We start from the raw sequence: 19,724 nt of genomic DNA on the forward strand, positions 1-19,724 counted from the left end.
CGATTATGTCGAATACGTCAAAACAATTCGATATGAAAGTAGATTCCTGCGAGTGTATGCGTTTCATTCGTCGGAACACGCATCCGCCGAAACCATAGCCCAAGACACACCCAGTATAGGCGATCCTGGAAGGTGGGCACGGCAGCTAGAGGCATCGATCCGCGACTCGGTAGCCGTGAACGAATTCGAAATTCCGCGGCACGCGAGGCACTCGTAAATAAAAGCGGTTTCCGAGCGGCGAAAAGAGGAACAGGTTTACGAGACAAGATGCACTACCGCGGCTGCCTCTCCTCTCCTCTCGGTATCCCCAACGTGGTCCTCTCTGCTCCCGGTCTCCGTCCCTCTCGATCTTCTATCGATCCCAGTATCCCGGTGGCAAAAACGCTACCCGCTGTACAAGGAGACGCATTACGGTCGCGTCGTTATAATTCGTCACTGTCGCGTAATGATCCGTGAATGCGCGCGCCCACTCTTTTCCTTTTCTCTCCTTTCCTCTCTCTTCCTGGCATCGAGCCTCTTCTGGATCGTACTCTGGAAGGCGATCTCCCCGTGGCTGGCGCGGCGACGAGCGAAGACGAACCGAACGAACGCTGCCTCGTGGCGGCGTGAAAGGATCGCCGGTTCTCGCGATCAATAGTTCATTACGAGAAACAAAAATACACCGACCGACAATACCTTCATCCGAACAATCGACCTAACTATACGTTCTTCTGGATCTCCCTGTCTTCCTTTCTCATCCAAAGGCAAGAACGACGCGCGTTCGTTGCTCGACGAAACGTACAGGGACATACGTCGACCATCGAGTTGAACGGTAGACCGAGATGGAACCGACGGGTCTGCTCTCGGGTGTTTTCAATGACGAGGGACAGCAACGAGATATGGAGAACGAAGAAGGAAAGGAGGAGACCGAAAGAGTAGTCTTCTCGAGGAGAGAAGAAAAGATTTACAGAGAAATATGTACACATCGAAAGAGGAATGGAGAAGTCAGCGGAGGAAGTGGACGCGTGGAGAGTCGGTTGCGCAAGCAACGAGGCCTATTCACCGTTTGCATTAAGGCTATTATGAGCTCCCGTGGCATTGAGCCTCCACTATGATTGAGTATTATCTATTCCGTGGTATTGTATCTTGTTCGAGACGATCGCGAGCACTCGAGTCGTCCATTTAAACACGGAGCATTGTCACCCCCGACTGCACGGCTACTGCCGATACACAATAAACGCGTGTTCGTGGATCGACTATAAAGATCGAAGTGTTGGTGGAGCATTCCGGGATTCTTCCAGCAAAATCCTCGACCTTCGTGGCCGGCAGGGAAGATCCGAGTGCTGGTTCTATACGACGGATGATTCTCGACCGTTGAAGTGCATCTGTCGAAGGATGAATGGTGGTTGAAGCCGCGTACATGTTTTACTATGAGCCCCTCGTGCCATTAACCACGAGTCTTACTTAGTACTTTATGAGTAGTTATTCTTAGAAACCTTTAGGATTGACCGTCGGATGATTAAAGTAAGATGGTTTTCGTTAATAAATAAATTTCAGCCACAACGTTCCGCTTCAAACTAACGACGTTCGCGACGTGCTTCGAGTTCTCGTGCCCAGACCATTAAAGGGTGAAACACTGTTTGCGAATCTTAATTAACCAAGTACCGACAAAAACAGCAAGTGCTTCTAATTAAGTGGATCCTGGGCGTTGACGAGACTTAATTGATTCCACGAACGCCTCGGCAAACCTGTCCCATATTCTCTCTCGTCAACTTCCTCGAAAACCCGCTCCGCACTCTAATCAACTACGCCATTCTGTCTACTGTATACCAACAAACGTGCTTCTTCCTTGACATTACAGAACAGACTTTTATCTGCCGCCTTAATGACACTGAAACCATTTCCTCTGTTCATTCGCGAGGCGGCACTGTCATCGCATAATGCGGGAAGATGATTGCTCAAAGGTGTGCATGTGGTTATCCGTGGTACGAGTGACAAGATCTTTCCTTCGTTTTAACGGATTTTGATAGAAATTTGATAAAATAGTTTTTCTCTGTAGCGATTACAAACTTTTCGTTTTTTTTTTAAGATTTTAAGAATCGTTTCCAACATTTATTTCGTTTTTGGGGGAAATGCACTTGCACTACATTTTCATCGACGCCTTTACTTAATACGAAATATACGCAAACGCACAATCATTCCAAACTGCATTTCTCGCGAGCTATACCATCAAACACCTGACTTTCTCTCTTTCTATCGATCGAACGCGTTCGCAGAAGCCATATCGGATATCAGTTAAGAAACGGACACGCCGCCACTTCGCTTAAACGATTCCGGTACGCGACAACTCCTCTGTCGTTTCTTTTCACCGGGCGGTTTCACTCCCACATAGTCGCTCGCCGCGAATTCCAAGCCGCGAGAGACGCATTCTCGATACCATGATAACACGATTCGAACGTATGCTAAACGGACGTAACCGGAATCGGCGAGATCGAGCGTGTACCGCTCGACCGCGACACCGAGAAATTGAACCATCGGAATACGAGAAGGGCCGTGTTAGATTATCCAGCCCTTATTTTATCTTATCCCAGGAATTCAGCTGTTTTCTACGGACACGGTTGCTTGTCCTGCACCGGTGGTCGATCCTTTCACCGTGAACTTATCCAGATCGTGCGTGAGCCTAAACGCCGACCATATCGTTTCTTTGGTTATTCCGAATTGTGCTCGATCCTGACACGGGACGAGAAGAAATATGAAAATGATTGGGAATGGGGAATGTTTGGTTAAGGACGTGTCTTTTTTTGCTTCGAGCGGTTACTGGAAAGGTGGCTCAAGATCGGATCTGGATTGATGATTATCGAGAGACCAAGTCGGCTACCTGAGGGTGGTCGTGGATCACTGACATGATTAGTGATTTATTCTTTCGCTATTGGGTCTATACGGTTCTCTTCATTGTCTAAGTGAATGGATATATTCTAAATTATTTTGTCGAATATTAGACGCGACAATTGTATCAGTAGTTTATATTAGTTATTTAAATAATTTGAATTTTAATGATTTTAAGGGATTTTAAATAGGATAGAAAATGATTTCTATGCCAGAATATCAAATTATGGAAATAACATACGTATAGAATGAAATATAAATCATAGAAAGAGGGAATGTAAAAGAACGATCATAAGGATACAGACGGTAATGGAAGTGCTAAGTAATTCGATGATTAGTGTCGTTCGTTTTTCTTCAGGGGTAAGCTCGTCTTTCTAACGAACGGGAAACTCTGCGTCGGGTTTAGACGATTTCTATGCGTCTCGTTAATACCGTCTCGTTTCCGGAAGAGCAATTATATATTACGCCGGCATTGCTCTCACGCTAAGCCGTTTGTCACCGAAGGAATTTCATGGAGGGACCGTAGTAGGTCGCAGGTGCGTACGTATACTGTTTCCCAACGGGATTTCGATACGTATGGGAACTGTCGTGACGCAAGTGTATATATTCGCTTCGTAAAATGCCATGCAATTGAAATTGCACACACCACCTATGTCGTTGAACGGTTATTCAAAATATTCGAAACGTGAAGAAACGTTTCTACGAACGTATCACTACCGATCGTACTTCGAAACACTTCGAATCCTATCGAATACGCGACTTCGAAAACTTTCTAAACTTTTTAATACTTTCAAGATTTTTGGGACCTATCGAGTTTTCCAAGACTTCTGAGACTTTAACCCCTTAACCTACGATTTACTTTCGAGAATTTTGGGCCCAAAACGTAAACAAGCTATTATATATTATATATTATATTTGGCCCGATCATCGTACCACGGGCTATGCCCGTAGTTGTAGGTTAAGGAGTTAAAGCCTTACTGAAATTTTGAAGATTCAAAATCTATCAAGAATTTCTGAGAAATTGAGATTTGAACAACCTGAGATTATATATAGAATCATCCTTATTTCACAGTTCATTTCATAATCTTCTTATCTCGTCTGCTATTTTACTCTCGTTCAAATAGCCAATACTTACACCCAAATTCTCTACCATTCCTATATTCGGACCGTCGATGAAAAAAGAAAAATATCGTAGTAATCGATGCAGGATTCTCGACCGGTTAGAACGATTCGCGATTCATTCTTCAAAATTTGTATGTTGGAACCGTGTCGCTAACGAGTCAGGACGATCATAAAATCGCGATGTCGATAAATTTCGATGCGTAATCGTCGTCCATTGGTCCTCTTCCCGCAACCCTTCTACGTATTCCGTATAAATTAAACAACCGGCGTCTTTCACAGGCGCGGGACGTTGTCGTTTATCGACGACAAGGCTCGCTTTGCATCTATCGTACCGAAGAACGTGGCCGGTTGATCGAGGAATTCCAGGGATTCCCATGTTGGGCTGCAGGTGCACGTTCCCCGTGTTGTCCTCCTCTATGTAGAAACGCTCGAGCGCGAGCGCCATCGGCGATCATTGCGTGCTCGAGAAGCCCTATGCGAGAAACTCTCTCTTTCTCTCTTTTTCTCCTTCGCGTTCGAGACTTTGTACTTTCGTCCAACAAAAAGGACGAGCACCTACATATTTCGAAAATGTCGTTACTCAGTCGCGTAGAGGTCCCTAGGAGGACGTGGCCGGCCAACCGAGCAACGAGCCGGCTCCGCAAAGGGGCTTCGATGAAATAAACGAGCCTGCTTTATGAGTTATCCGCGGACTGAGATTCATTCGTCGCGAGAAACATTGCAAACGGAGACGGACTCGAGGTCCGACCGCACCGTTCCATCTGTCCGCGTAAGTTTTCGGTTGATTTTCTTTAGCTGCAGGTTTCACGACGATAATGACTCTTCTTTGAGCGTACACCTGGTTTTGCGGAGATTAATGGGGATGATTTTCAAGGGAAATGGTTGATAATTGGTAGTGACTTATGAGTCTTATATCCATTCAACAGGTGCGTCGCTTATCTTATTCTTGAAAGTAAACAACAAATATCGCAGCTCTTGAGGGTCGTGATGTGATAAACCTCTGGCTTCCTGGGTTAAAGTCCTGAATGTCGCTGATAATTAACTGAGAATTTATCAGTCTTAAATGACGCTGAGAGTAAGTGCATAGAATAATTTCTTCGATGAATGTCTCATAACTTGTAAATCTTACATAGACCATATATTATCATCATCCTTAGAATTTATAAATTAGATACTCACTAAAAACGCATCGTAAACAACGCGTGCTTCTCAATGAATCGATAGATCACAGAATGTGACACAATGATTAACGCGCGTCCGTTCGATCAGTATTTGCATCAAATCCTGCTGAAGGAGCAGCAGAGATAGAACCGCCACTATGCATAGTCAGCTACGACACCGCACCGACCACCTTTGGCATCGTAATTGTTATTACCATTGGGCCCTAGCATAAAATCGAATAACGGACACCGCCATAAACGTCCGATAACTCACGGGTCGCTATCGTGGAAACACGGTTACAAGGAGCCATACACGTCGTCGTAATTAAAATCGACTCCGATTATTTTACCCTTCGGAATTCTCTCTGCGTTTCGTATTAATTGCCACGCGTAACTTTTAATTGGTTTCGGGTAACCAATTAACACTTTCCTCCATTTTAATCGTCGCTTCGATTAAGTTATGTATGTGCAACTTCAGTAAAAAATCTTCAATTTTTTTTTAAAGCATTTCCCCTTTACCCAAGTATTTCCCAATTTACCCTTTCCAGACATTTTTCTGATAACGCAACTAAATGGAATTTACGAGAGTTTCTCGAGTTCAAGAATGGAATTCACGAATTAATAGGCCATTTAAAGGTTGAAATTGAAGCGCGAGTATCAGCAAGCGTGGAACAAGGATCTGATCAGTCCTTTCACAGAGGTCAATGTATTCATTGGCTGAAGGGACCCCGTGACGTATTTGCTGGTACTTCGCGCAAGTTTATACGCGTCGCTATGTAGCCGACTCGCGGCTGAAAATAGACGCTAACCGACTGTTGTCGAACAGCATGAAATCGAGTTAGCCAGGTACAAATTAGATATCCAATCTGGGAAGTAAGTAACTACGTATATCCAACCCGGCATCCAAACGATGCAGCCTATCTGTATGAATCTGCCATACGAAACAACTTCCCTATCGGTAAAATACATTACGTGTCAATATCATCAATAAGCGCTAAAAGCAGTCGAGATAAGTCATGATGTAAAAAAATGTAAAATCGTGAAAAAGATACGAACGTACCTAAGTAAAATGTATAAACGCGTGAAATTTCGATTATTCATTCGCCATTTGTTCGTGTATTTACACCTGGAAATTGCAACTGAGTACCGCCGAAGGATAATGTAAAAAATAACCGGAATAACGGTGTAGCGATATTTGGAATTTTAATAACCCTGGCACAAAGTAAGCATCCGCGTCGATAATCGTCGGATAAATAAGGTTTAATCGCGCTGGATAAACCATCGAACGTGTCGGTACACGTGTTCGTTGCGGTAGACGTCAGGTGTGCGAGACGTTCGTCGCAGATTGTGGGATGCTTTCGATAGCCGGGATATTAAACGTAGCCGAAAGTTGTGTTTTCTGATGGTCCGGAATATCGTGAGCCCTGGTCACGCCCTTTTGCGTAAGATATTTGCAAATCGCGGCAATGTGGCTCTGTTCACGGCGCTATAAACGTCCCGGTTAACGCAGGCTGTATTTCTCCCAGCGAATGGAGGCTCAGAAAAACGCCTGTATTTAAGTTCTCGTATTGTTTTTTGTCTCGTTTCGCAGCCTGGTGTCAGGAATTCCTCGTCCGGTACGCTAATTTTCTCAATCCCCCTGTGTCCTACGGTTCCTGCAATAAATTTCAGTACCGCGCGCGTTGGATAGATCTTGGTGAGAGTAAGTGCCGATCGTACGACGCACTGGCTTCCTCTTCGACCGATAATAATTTTGATTTCTTACGACGGATAAACGTACCATTGATATGAGCGAAAGGCAATGGAAGTCCATTGGAAATTGATTTTTAGATAACAATTATTAATTTTTTCGTATCCATAGATGGAATATCTTAACCTCTTTTAGAAGAATCGCCATTGGAATATAGCAGTCGAAGATACTTCATAAACCGTGGACTCCATAGAAATATCTACGACGTATGTATATGGTTAGTCTATCTCACACGAATGTTCCGTGTTATGCAACATTGGGGAAAGTTTCTCAAACCGGGGAACTCAGAAGTGTCACTTGACACATCTGTTATACCTTTTTTGAATACACAAGCTTGATGAAGTTATCAAGCCTACCTTCTTATGCCACATTATAAAACCATCCTTACGACATGCAATAACACTTCATCTTGCAACCACATCTCATATTCAACTGCTGCAAATATACATATGTATTAAAAATTATTCTTCGTTAAACAACATGCTTATTATTAACTTTCGAGTTTGAGAAAAGATAGATTACAGATGAAAAAATGCATTTATATCAATTATCCATCGGGTCCTTTAATTCTTTTCTTTCCTTTGGAAGAAATTTTCTCGCATAGACGAATCACGTTTCTTCCGCCTCGATGGCGACGAGAAGATGAAAATTGCGAGGCGGAGGACTCGCGGCGAAATCTGCGAAGAATTAGCTGGTGGCAGCCCCGGGTCAAAGCGTTCACGGGCGGTAAAGGCGCTAAAGGGCGCCATTCGGCATTAAATGTCAGTGAGCCGCGTCGTAAAGCAAAACTGCAGCGCGTCCAGTCAACGGTCCCTGTGTCCGGTACCTTACTGTACGCTGTTTCAACATGCGTTATTACCGGCCGCGCGATATCGCGGGGATGAAAGGCGAACGATAATAAAAGAGAGAACAGGCAGCCGAGAAATGAAAGTTCTCTTAGCGTGCGCGACTCGAAGGAGAGAGAATCTTACGGTACGAAACTCCGCACCTGCGCGCTCCAACGAGCGAGAGACGGTGGAATTTATCATCGCGGAGCTGCGTGGCGGCACTCGATGAGAGGACACTTATGTAATTGCGAACTAATGGGATTGATGATGTATCGCGAATGTTTCTATGTTTCTTGCCTGGCGAACGGCTCTGAAAGATCTTCCATTTGGACGTTGGTTGGGAATGCATCGGGAAGAACATATCGCACATCGTTTGATCAGTACACGGTCAGCGTGTGTTGAACCGCGATGATTAGATAAACGATGGCTTCGTTGATTGTGCTATTCGACGCGTAAGTAGAGTTGGTGAAATATAAAAATGGAAAGGATAGCGGCAGTATGCTGCGAGTTCGGTTACCGTAGTTTCCGCATCTTGTATTAGAACCTTCTATAACGTTTAGATATCAGGTAACGTTACACATTGCGGTTAAACTGTATCTACGGTCTTATCAGGATTTCCCTCTGAAACAAAACCGCGTACACGAGCAACGTAAAAACAGTGCAAGCATACATCTCTATATACCACACACATTATATACTCCGATCCATGATTCGACGTTCTAATCGCGTTCGATTGCTCCGACGAAAGTCCGATCCGCCTATTACACAACGTACACAAGGTGCTACATAGCGAGCATGCAAAACAGACATCATCTCCGAATAGCCTCCGAATAAAGATCATCATCGAAATACCATCGGCACTCCTCCTGCTTTTATCCCATCGATGTTTATGCTCGCAACGTTCCATCACGCGACTCACCCCGTTTTCTAAACCACATAACACGCTGCCTCGGCCGTTTCCTGTACGATACCTGTGTCACGATAGAGCACCGTTGCTTCGTAAACGCGAGCACCGCCGGCATGCTTGGAACGCATACATCATCGATGATCCGCGGCTACGAGTAAGGATGAATATCTTCTCGTAACGACGCGAGGGTGTGTCGGAAATGGGATCGAAGGCAATCGTCAGCACGCAGCCTGTCGAGAATCGCTGGTCATCGTACGAAAGAAGTCGTCAGGGTCCGTTACGAGTACCCTCCAGACACGACGCGAGCAAAAAGGATCGTCGTAGACTCTCTAGAGTTCAGACGATACCTCGATAGAGACTCGTCTAACCCTTCGTCACGTCTGCTTCGATCGACTCGTCGAGAGAGCAAGCTGGACGAGTTCATGAGTCATCGAAGAGGATATCTTTCTCCACCGGAAGCGAAATTCATTGCGCTAGATGTTGTTGGTTGGTAGGGTATAGTCGTTTCGAGGCTATCGAAGAAACGCTGTACTTTAAAGAAGCGGTTTAAAGAAGTTCGAAAGAGGGAACGGTCGGTAGAAATTGCAGTACGGTCGGTTTCTTTCTCATTTGCGACGAGAGTGACCTAACTTCATCCTTTTAAAGCTCGTTTAACTGCCGAAAATATCGAATCGCGATTCTCCACGCGCCGGTGCCACGAAATCATCCTGTGTACGAGCGTATCGTTGGTTCGATCGACGTCCCGTGCAAAATGCCCATAACATCGGGCATAACGCGAACAAATCTCTCCGAGGCGATCAGTGTGCATGTATTAAATGCGACGACGTTTACCACGCATCGGGGTCGAGCGCTCGAGGAAGTCACAGAGGAGACGGGTAAGAAAAACAGACGAGAAAAGAAGCGAAGGAGGCCAGGGGAAAGACAGAGAAGTAGCGAGGCCGGAGAAATTAAACCGTAAGGACCACCGTCGAGCGGGCGTCGGTGAAATTCGCCAGGCCCGAAGGTCCGTAGAGCGCGAACATCTCTTTTTCATTCTTTTTTCACATTTCATCGGTTGCTTCTCTGTCCGCGCGTCGGTGAATCCTCTCGATCGTGCGCCAGAGCGGGACGGGAACACGCCATCCGAAACGGAGCTGCTGCGCGAACTTCGGCGAAAGGGAACGATAGCGCGGTCGTGCGTTAAAAATGAAGACATTCAGATGGAGATATGATTCTATATAAATCAACTGGTCGAAGCCGCCGCCGCGTCGTTCTACCTGACCGAGCAAACTTCTCTCTCCCACTCGATCGTTCGGTCTCTTTTCGCGAGTAACGTTTCTCCTTTCGTCGAACACACTCCGTCTCGCTTCTCTTCGCGATTCGAGCCACGATTCCGCGTACCTCTACATATATACCTACCTCTTCTTCTCTCTTTCAATCGCCTCCCTCGCTGTGCTTCCTTCTTTGTATGTTTTTTGCCCCCTTTTTTTCTCCTGAAAGCGGGCTGGCTCGTGACCGGCGTCCGTCCCGGTAGCAAAAGGATTCATTTGTTTTATCTCGCCGATTTCAATTAATATTTATCGTTTATTTGCTCGAACAGACCCCAGGAACCGCCGATGAAACACCGCTACGCGTCTTTGCGTACTTCTTCTATTCATTATCATCACCAGCCAGTTTGTAATGTCCCGCGGCACTCGGCGTTCGCGAGCTCGGCTCCGCTGATTCCTCGAAGATGAATCGCACGAATCGACACCGGCCGCCACGTTGATTTGTATCTTATACATCCGCGCATATACATCTAGATAAGTCCGCGGGACGTATCGTCTAATTAGAACTAGTAATAGCGAACCGCCATTGTACGAGCTATCGAAGATCGGCGACGAAAGATACGGGCGAAGAGGGGCAAATTAAAAAATTCCTCGGCCCTCGTAGGATACTCGTTTGCATCCCGCCGAAGCGTATTCCCGGCTGTTTCGTTCCGCTCGATCTACTCGTGATGGGGCGAGTCTTTAAAGCGTCGCGAAATTGCAATATCGATTACGAGCGCATTTTCAAATTGGACTTTTTAAACCCCGTCAAATTTCTGATTTATCGTAAAGATTTCTCGTAAACGTAAATAGGATCGTGAATCAGCGATTTCGAATTTTATCGTTCACTTTATAACGCAGGTAACAAGTCAGAGAATTGTTGTTCTCCTCTCTCCGAGGAGGTTACCGAGCGAAGTGTCATACGCGATATTTTAATGTTACGACGAAGAAGTCCGCAGGAATGCTCGCGAGGCGATCCTACACCGAGTCGAGAGTGTGCACCTGCACACGGAGCGGAGCATCGAACATCGTCGAGGATGGTTCGCGGGTAACCTTACAAGTTTCCTCTTCCGCGAATGTCCGACTCGGCCGTGGCGAGGCATGGGAAGCCGCTTTTACACCTGAATGTATATCTGCCGCGATCTCTGTATACCGTTGCGGTACACACAGCTAGAAGTCATAAAGTAAATCAGCTATGATCGACTGGCCACGCTCCATTCGAGCCAGTTCCTCCCTGAGCCGAACGAGAAACGTGCGGACATGCGTCAAGACTTACGGAAACGAGTGGATACGAGTAGGATAGGCTAGGATAGTGCCACGGTCTCGTGATAAATGATAAAATCGGCCAGGAAATCGAGAAACTCGCCGTGTCTGAGAATCTTTTCTCCGGTGCTTTTTTCTATCAGAATTTTTGCGAAGATCGAGTACATGAACGTGACGTGCGGAGGTTGTTACGTTAATGCTAACATCGACATTCTGACAAGGCAGCACCTATACCCGTTTGATAAGCGTCTCGGCCAAATATATTCTACATGGACGCGTTCGAAGGAGTTCTTTGTAAATTAAGTTTACTCAGGCTTCGTTTGCGAGCGACCTTGACCAGCGACGTTTACCCAAGTGTATCATTCGTGGAAAGGTTCAGAGTTCAGCCTGAGACAATAGCGTTACTGGTCTTCCTTCAAACTTTCCCAAGGACGAGGCACCCTCTTGTCCAATTCAAGCTATTAGCAAATTAGTACGTTTCCAGTGATTCCTGAATCCCCCTGACTCTTCGCGATTCAAGTTACTTACGTGATTTATGCTTAACGAGTTGATTTCGAAAATTTGTCGTAATTTGCATACTTTTGTAATCAAAAATCTTTATACAGTGATATGATTCCATTAAAGTAACCCGAGCCATGGGACCTTCTCAAACTTTCCAAGTAAGATCTTTCTAATGAAAAGAGATCGTGACGCAGGAAGGACACTCCTGCATGTACTAGACCGTACGGTATTTTAATCCGAAACGAGGCATGGCCGTCGCCGGGGTTGTTATCGAGAGAGGAAATAAAGAAACGCGAGCTAACGCTCGGTTCGGCTGAAAGAGGGGGATAAAGGGAGAACGCGAACCGCGTTGTCGGGTCATTCGAGGGGCGATTTAATATAAATCGAGAAGACGAATGGGGCGCGCGGCCTCCTTGAACTCGCGCGCGCGCTCTGTGTATCCCTAGGCGTACATGTATTTAAACAGGCGTTTAACATAATTCATCTACTCTCGGTTCTCTCGCGGCCTCTCTTTCTTCCCCGTACGCCTCGATTCTCTTTCACCTTCTTCTTCTCTTTCGATTACTCTGTACTCTTCCTCCTGCGCCTCTTTCATCCCCTTTCCTTGCTTCTTCCTACCCTTTCCGCGAACCAGCTCAACGACTAGGCGAGTAACCGCGGCGGGACTACGAAGGTTGCTCGCGAGAAAGGATAAGCGTATGCATCGAGCCGCGTGCGTTTCGTGGATGGAACCCGAACCGAATACATACTCGCCGCGCTCATATAAATGCAAAGTGGCTTTTAGAATAGGTCGGATGGCTTTGGAAGGGTATTGCCGAACGAATCTCCCAGTTTGTATCTACGTTCGCTTCCGTGCGTTTATTACGCGAGACGAGAAACCAGTAAAAGAACACAAATAAGGAGAAATCAATTTCGTATGTCCTCTCCGCTTGATTTAAAATTTTTATAATTTTTATATTTTACTGTAATTTCGTAAGATGGAAATAATTATCGGAACATCCTGTATAACTTAGCTGACCGCCACAAATAGCATAAGTCAGGGAATTAATTAAATTCATAAAAACGTTTCTTGTAATAGGTTCCTCTTAATTAAATCTCTTTGGAGGAATATAAGAGGCCATCGTTGGAGGCCTTCCTTGACAAGTTTTCTAATTTACAACACATCCACTTCCATCGAACTTAAACTCTTCCGAGAAATCTCTCTGAATATAATCACTGATTTTACTCTCGTTGGAAAGGATACCATTGACATAATTTCTTGTAGCGAGCAGTCGCGATCCGGTTTCACCTGTTGCGGTAATCGCGCGTAGCATCGTAGCGATCGCCGAGTGAATGCGATGCTCGAATCTGTTAAACAAGACCAGGTGACTCGATTCTCGTTCACCGAGAAAATGGGCAACCGTTGATAATCACACGTTGAAACCTTTCGTAGTCGCACGGCAGTTCGTAATTACGCGTAAAGGCATGTAAAGCACGGTCTTGTGCGGTGCGAGTACGATCATAAAAGCGAATCGAACGAGAGTGCGATACACTTTATATAGCTCGCGCGTAATCGCCGTCTTGTTTGTTGCGTTATTAGTCCCGGCGTTTCCTCGCAAGAAACCTGGTTTCCAGCCTGGTTTCGCTTTAAATCACATCCATCGTCGTAAAAGAATCGAGCGTCGAACGAAACCAGACCAACGACCAAGGTTTCAGAAGGATAAAATGCCCGAGGACGTATCATCAAGTGAATTGTTAGCGGAATGGCGTGGAAAAGGAGGAATGCGAGTTTCTCAAGGTTTTCGGATATTTTCCACTTGTCATCGTTCACCGTTCGCCCCTTTGTTATTAGGCGCAGAAGCTCGTAAAGCACGTGAGCGTACTCGGTCGGAACGAGGGCGCATAATACGGGGCCCTACATAATTACCGCGTCGCGGGGAAGCTTTATGGCGGCGCGTTCGCCGAGTATTAATTTTCTTTCGCGCCGTGCTCGAAGCTGGCGCGAAGAAACACAACCTGGAAGCGAGAGAGGAGAAACGGCTGGTGCGGAGATGGATCGGAGAGGAAGGACGAATAAAAGCGAGAGAAACGGAGATGCTCGATGTTACAGAACGCGGTGGGTACCGCGACGGCGGCGCCGGCGAATACCGAGAGATACCCGAGTGTTCTCGCTCGCGCGATTTTATCAGCTCTCCTCCGTACATACACCTTCTTCGTTGCGCGCCGATCGTCCGTCTCACCGTCACCTCCTACCGCACTTTTCACCTTCCCTTCCTGCCTTTCTCGTTCCATCCTCCGCCTTCGCCATCGCGCGCCATATTCTCGAATCGCGGTATTAATTATCGCCACGAGAACACCATTGCAGTTCCTAGTCTTTCATCGGCTCGTTCGCCCCTGTCAGACACTTCTATCGCGCCAATTACCCGCGCCGTTCCGATGGAATCTAGATTCGTTCCGCTAACGACCGAGGCTACTCTTCTCTTAGCGACCAACGCTTTACGTCTTTATTCCAAGGAACGATCCTGCTGTGTTTCTACATTTCGCACGAAACCGTTTGACCTGGGAGGTCTCGACGAGGAAACGGACGCGAGATTACGGTCGTTTTGATATAAAGGAGGGGTGGTTCGAGGATAAGTTGCTAGATGACTATCGAGTCGAAATCAGTCCACTCGGTGATCAGATATAACCCGAGGAACAGCTGCACGTCTAAGCGCTCTGAATCGTACGTGGATCGTTTAGAAACACCTGCCGCCCATTCCCTTGGTCTTCTATCATCGTTTTTAGCCAGAGCTATATAGAAGTCGAACTGGTGCATAATCAGCGCTCACCGAGTCTATTTACCTGTCCATTATAACGCTTTTATTAGCGCGTTCGGTTCGACGCCTTGTCTGGCCTTTAACGTACAGTTATTCTCATAAATAATGAGACTTGTTATTGCCACTCTGTTTGCTTTGCCATTGTAACGCCGCGCTTCTAGTCGTTTCGCTACAGCAGCCGTGACCGTGCAATTACTTCAGGAAATAAATTCATCCACTTCGGGCAGCGTTGCCGCGGACATAATCGAACCTAGGCGAAACGAGAGTCTCGCGGAGCTCGTTAAGCCTGTCGAACGTGAACGCTGTTACGCAACTCCTCCTGAATGCAAGCTACACGTGCGCATTTCTTGGGATATTGGAATATCGGGTTTCGAGCGATTTAATGTTAGAACTATCGGTAACCGGCCTATAAAATCCATACGAAAGAAATTAAAATGTTATAAAAATATATGAAAAAATACCTAACGCAACGTCTTATCAATATATATATATTTTAGTATCATCGAAATCGCGCCAATCTTATAGATTTATGAAATCACTACGAAAGATTTCAAGTTGATCATTTCGTACATTCTGACAATTTCAACGTAGAATTGTTCCTTGACCCTATTCCGTTACCGTGCTAACTCCGAACGAACATTGTATCCTAGATTTCTCGCGATATCTCGGAAAGAGCCAAATATATTCCATTATATATGCACATCGTTCATGATCAGTGCCGTTATCCCCAACGTATCCAAACATACGCAATCGCATTAAGACACCTCGTCTGAAAAGGCTGGTACAAACGAACGAGGACAAAAACGAGGCACAAAGACGGGCGACGCGTGTAGCATACGATCTTTGGACGGGGCGAAGAGGTGGGCCCGAGGTGCAAACTTCGTCATTGTCAAGGAACTGACACTCGGGGGTAGGCCGAAGAGAGCCAGGACCCTCGCCATTAATAATCTTAGCCCGAACGAAGAAACAAAGAGATGGATCGGGCAAGGGGTTGGCGAGAAGGAGGAACACGAGGGCATTTCTGTGCGTGTACCACGCATCACGCCAGCACGTTTCGTTTAGTTGAGAGCGCGTATACGTGGTAGGTATTCGAGAGTGTATCCGATGCGTCCGATAGGGCGGGACACGGGCATAAACAATTGCGCATCGGCCTCGCCCCTTCCCGATACGGTGTAATAAAACGAGAGGTCTCTCTTCGCCGCCCTCCTCCACCCTCGTCGCGCCCTCCACCCCTCGGCCCCTACGATCTCTTCGAAGAGTCTCACCGCTCATCGAGGCCCCGGGGCCAGAAATATCGAAACGAACCACGTCGTCCGCGCGATATTTCAGCGAGCCACAGGGGTCGTCGGTGCTAGTCCCGACCTCCTACGACTGTGCTTCAAGGTCCCCGTCGCGGAGGAAGATCGAAAGAACGCGGACCGATTTTTAGTAACGAGGTAAACGTTGCAATTATGGCCGAACAACCGTCTGAATACGCGTCCGAGTTCTAGCCGAGGGATGCTCTTCGAGAAAGTCCCTGTGAGTGGATCTTACGATGTAGTTTTTTCTCCTCTGTCTCTGAGACGGACACGCGTGCACGCGCGGCGTCAGGGACGTTATCCGATTGGTCGTAACGGTTGCTTTTACGAAGTTGTTTCACTTTTGCATCGAGCTTCGACTGATGTATCTGATGTTATACAAGCGGTAGGTTGAGGTTTTTATGATGGCGGGTTTTTACGACTCGCGGTTTTTTCATGTTTCACCGTGTTCTTGTAATTGGTAGTTTCTTCGTGATTCGTGGGCGGGAATGTTTATGACATGCGAGTTTACGTATTAAAATATTCGTAGCTTTGTTACGAGATTCTTTTTGAATTTACCTATATATCGAGAGTTGGGACGTTCCGCGCTATTGTTTAGTTTCTTCTCAAAAATTCGAAAAGAATGCTCAGAAAGAGTTCGAAGTAAAAGTAAAAGTTCATAATTTATCCAAAATGGATCGAGGCAAACCCCGTTTCTACATACTTCATCTTACCATTCATCTGCCATGCACTCGCCCTTAACGACTGAAGAGTAAAAATCGAGCTAATAAAAGAACGAAGTTTGGTCACGATCACGAGATATTGTACTTAGGTAAGCGACGAACTTCGAGTTTGGTTGCTTATTTGGGAGATGGTGGCGGGTTTCTCCGGGTGGACCGGGTGCGGCCGTTTAATTCGAAGCCGAACCGGAGGCTGACCTAAAATAGAGGTACGATTTTAATTGGAATAAGTTCCGCGGAGCGTGCAAAAAAGTACAGAGAGCGTTCTTTCTGGCCGCTTCGGGCAAGTGGTCGGTCTCTCGCGCGCTCGCGTGCACGCGGTCCAGACGGACAAGCGGTCCGTGTCGGTTCTTGCGCCGGCGATTAAACCGAATCGCGGACCTGTCGCTTGCTAATTTATTAGGGCGCGTTACCGAGCAGAATACCCCGACCGGGACGGGGTGGTCGGGTGAATTAAATTCGTATTTCGCCGCGCAGGCGGCAGCAGGCGAAATTAGATTCGACGGAGATAAATCCGTGGTGGACGAACGGAGAGAAGTCGGGACGCGTTCACGCCGTAGTCAGTGCCGAGTAAATTGAGACATTCGCAATGGCGGCGTCGAAAGAAGATCGTATCGATGATTAATGTCCGTCGTGGTACCAACGCAACGGTTCGGTAAAAAGCGCGCAATTACACCGCATAACGCTTAATGACTCGATAAGTGGTACCGCGAAACGATACGTATTGTGATGCGGGATTATACATGCAGGCCCTCGTCCGGTCTCCGGCCGGTAATAACTGCAATTTCATCCGGTCTTAATCTTGCTTGGATCGTTTCAAACGGGGGAGGGAGGCATCGAAAAATCGTACCTCACTCGAGGCGCTAGCCATGGCGCGGCCTAGACGCGAGCAGCACTTCGAAACAAAAAGAGTCATCGCGCGGAGGGACCCGAAGAGAACGAAGGAAGAAAGATAGATTGGGCTCTCACCGAAGAGAAGACTTTCCTCGAGTCGGATTAATACCGCGTCGGTGAAAAGCAAACCAAACGAGAGAGAAAGAGGAACGGAGAAAAGGGAAGGGAAGAAACGGTGATCGTTCTTCTCCGGCAGGCCGGACAATAGCAGCGCCGCGAAGTGTAGCGGACAAACAAATAGCCAATTAAAATTCCGGTTGCACGGCGAACATACTTGTATCAGCTGCAGTACTACCAAGCATTGTGCACCAGAGGCATGCGCGAGCCAGTGTCTGGATCGGTTGACTGGACCCGAGTACCAGAAGATCGGTTGCTTACGACCAACCTTCAAGGACTATCTCGAGAAGGCGAATCGTTTGCACCGTTCGCTCAGCTGAATCTTGCTCCGCGCTCCGAAGAGACATCGTTATCGACCGATCGCGCTTTTATCGCGGCCGATTCCAGCTCTCCCGCTGTCACGTTTCGTGGAGATGGTTAATTAAAAAAGCGTTCGCTAGTTCCACGCCAATTAATCATAAGTGCCCGCGGCGATGCGCGGTTATTGTTGCTCACGATTCTTTCCTTTGCTTTCGTCTTCTTTTATTTTTCCGTGTCTTTCTTTAAAGACGAACGCTATAAACGCGGATCGTGATTCTACACGTAGCTGGATCGTCGAGACAGACTGGAAATTAGCCATAGACGGTCGGTCGTTTCGTTAATTGGAACAGATAGATCCGCGATAGTAAATCAAGCGGCACAACGAACGTGATAACCGATAAAATATTGACTCTTACGCTATCTTTGTTATTTGACCCAGCGCGATAAAATCGTGCGGATGATTAATTAAAGTGGGGAATTAATTATCTAGGTGCGGGTCGTTCTGCTCCCACTTGCCGCGCTTAACCATAAACATCCAACTTTAAATTACATCCCCGCTTCAGTATTTCTGGTCGATCGTTTAATCGATAGACATCGATTTTAACTAGTATCACGAGCGATCCCGTGTATCGTTGACCTCGAAAGAAACACACAGTACGCATTATCCAATTACAATAATTCGTGATAACGGATTATTGGAAAATCCACAGCTGATCGTGGAAAGATAAAACTGTTACAGCACATTCTTATGTAAGAAACTCACTCGAAGTTATCAGATATCGGTATTGTCACACGGTGGACGATGGCGTTTAAAAAATAAAGAAAACATTTACAGAAATCGAGCTGCTCCGATATTCGTCGAATCGTCGGCAAGAATGAACGATTACTAAATTACAACGCGCCCTTAGATACGATCGCGGGCCCATAATTGCAGGACTATTCATACATTATTGGCTCGTATATTATTTGACGCGATTCAATAACTCTGAACCGGGACGTTCGATGTTATCTCTCCGTCGTTAAGCCGCATTCGCAATATCGATCGTCCCTGATGAATGGCCGCATTTAAGCCCGTCATTTTTCCCGGTGATTATTAACGTTAAAATTGAATGTGTCCGGAGTGTAGCTGCTACGGCAGCAGAAGCAACAGCAGCCGCGTAGCCTGGCGCTCCCTCGCGAGGACCACGTTCGAAAAAAAGCCACCAGCTCCTTCCTCTTCCCGTTCTTTTTCTTCGATTTCTTCTTCCTCCTCCTCTTTCTTTCTCCACCGAGAGGAAGATCCATCTTCGAATGTGTGTTAAGGTCCCGCGACGCTCCAACTACTGGGAACGCCTCGGCTGCCGCTGCTCCGAGCAAACAGGGGGCGTAATTTATCGAAGGGGTCCAAGGTAAATGAGAAAGCCTCGCGCCAAGAGTTCGGTCACTCTTTGTTCACCGGCGAATCGAGTCCACGCGAATTGCTCGCATGTGTAAACTGTACGCTTACGCGAGAAGTGTCTGATGAACTTCAGGTGTCGTCCGTTCCAAGCTGGAAGCGCGAGAATGTTGGATTAAGGAGGAGATTCTTGGTAGTGGACGATTGATTTATCGATTCATATTGTGTATCGTATCGATGTTTATCGTATTGATAATAAAATGTACAAACCGAGTTGATCAACGTGTCATAATTATTCGAGCTATTTAATTACTGCTGGATAAAATGAATTTCCGCTAATATTTATTTGGACATAAATACCGATCATATGAACGGAAAATCATACGTTGGAGAATCAATGTACTCCGGATATATAAACTTCAGCTACATGAACTGCTTGTCTCTTGACAAAATCGTATAAATTCTAAGCCCTACTGTATACATAGCAATATGTTCTAATATTTAGAAACACGTAGATTTCTTTATTAGCTTAACTTTGACCATAA

The sequence above is a fragment of the Bombus vosnesenskii genome, unplaced genomic scaffold (genome assembly GCF_011952255.1).
Source record: "Bombus vosnesenskii isolate JDL3184/JDL3185 unplaced genomic scaffold, Bvos_JDL3184-5_v1.1 scf7180000013314, whole genome shotgun sequence".
Classification (NCBI taxonomy): domain Eukaryota; kingdom Metazoa; phylum Arthropoda; class Insecta; order Hymenoptera; family Apidae; genus Bombus; species Bombus vosnesenskii.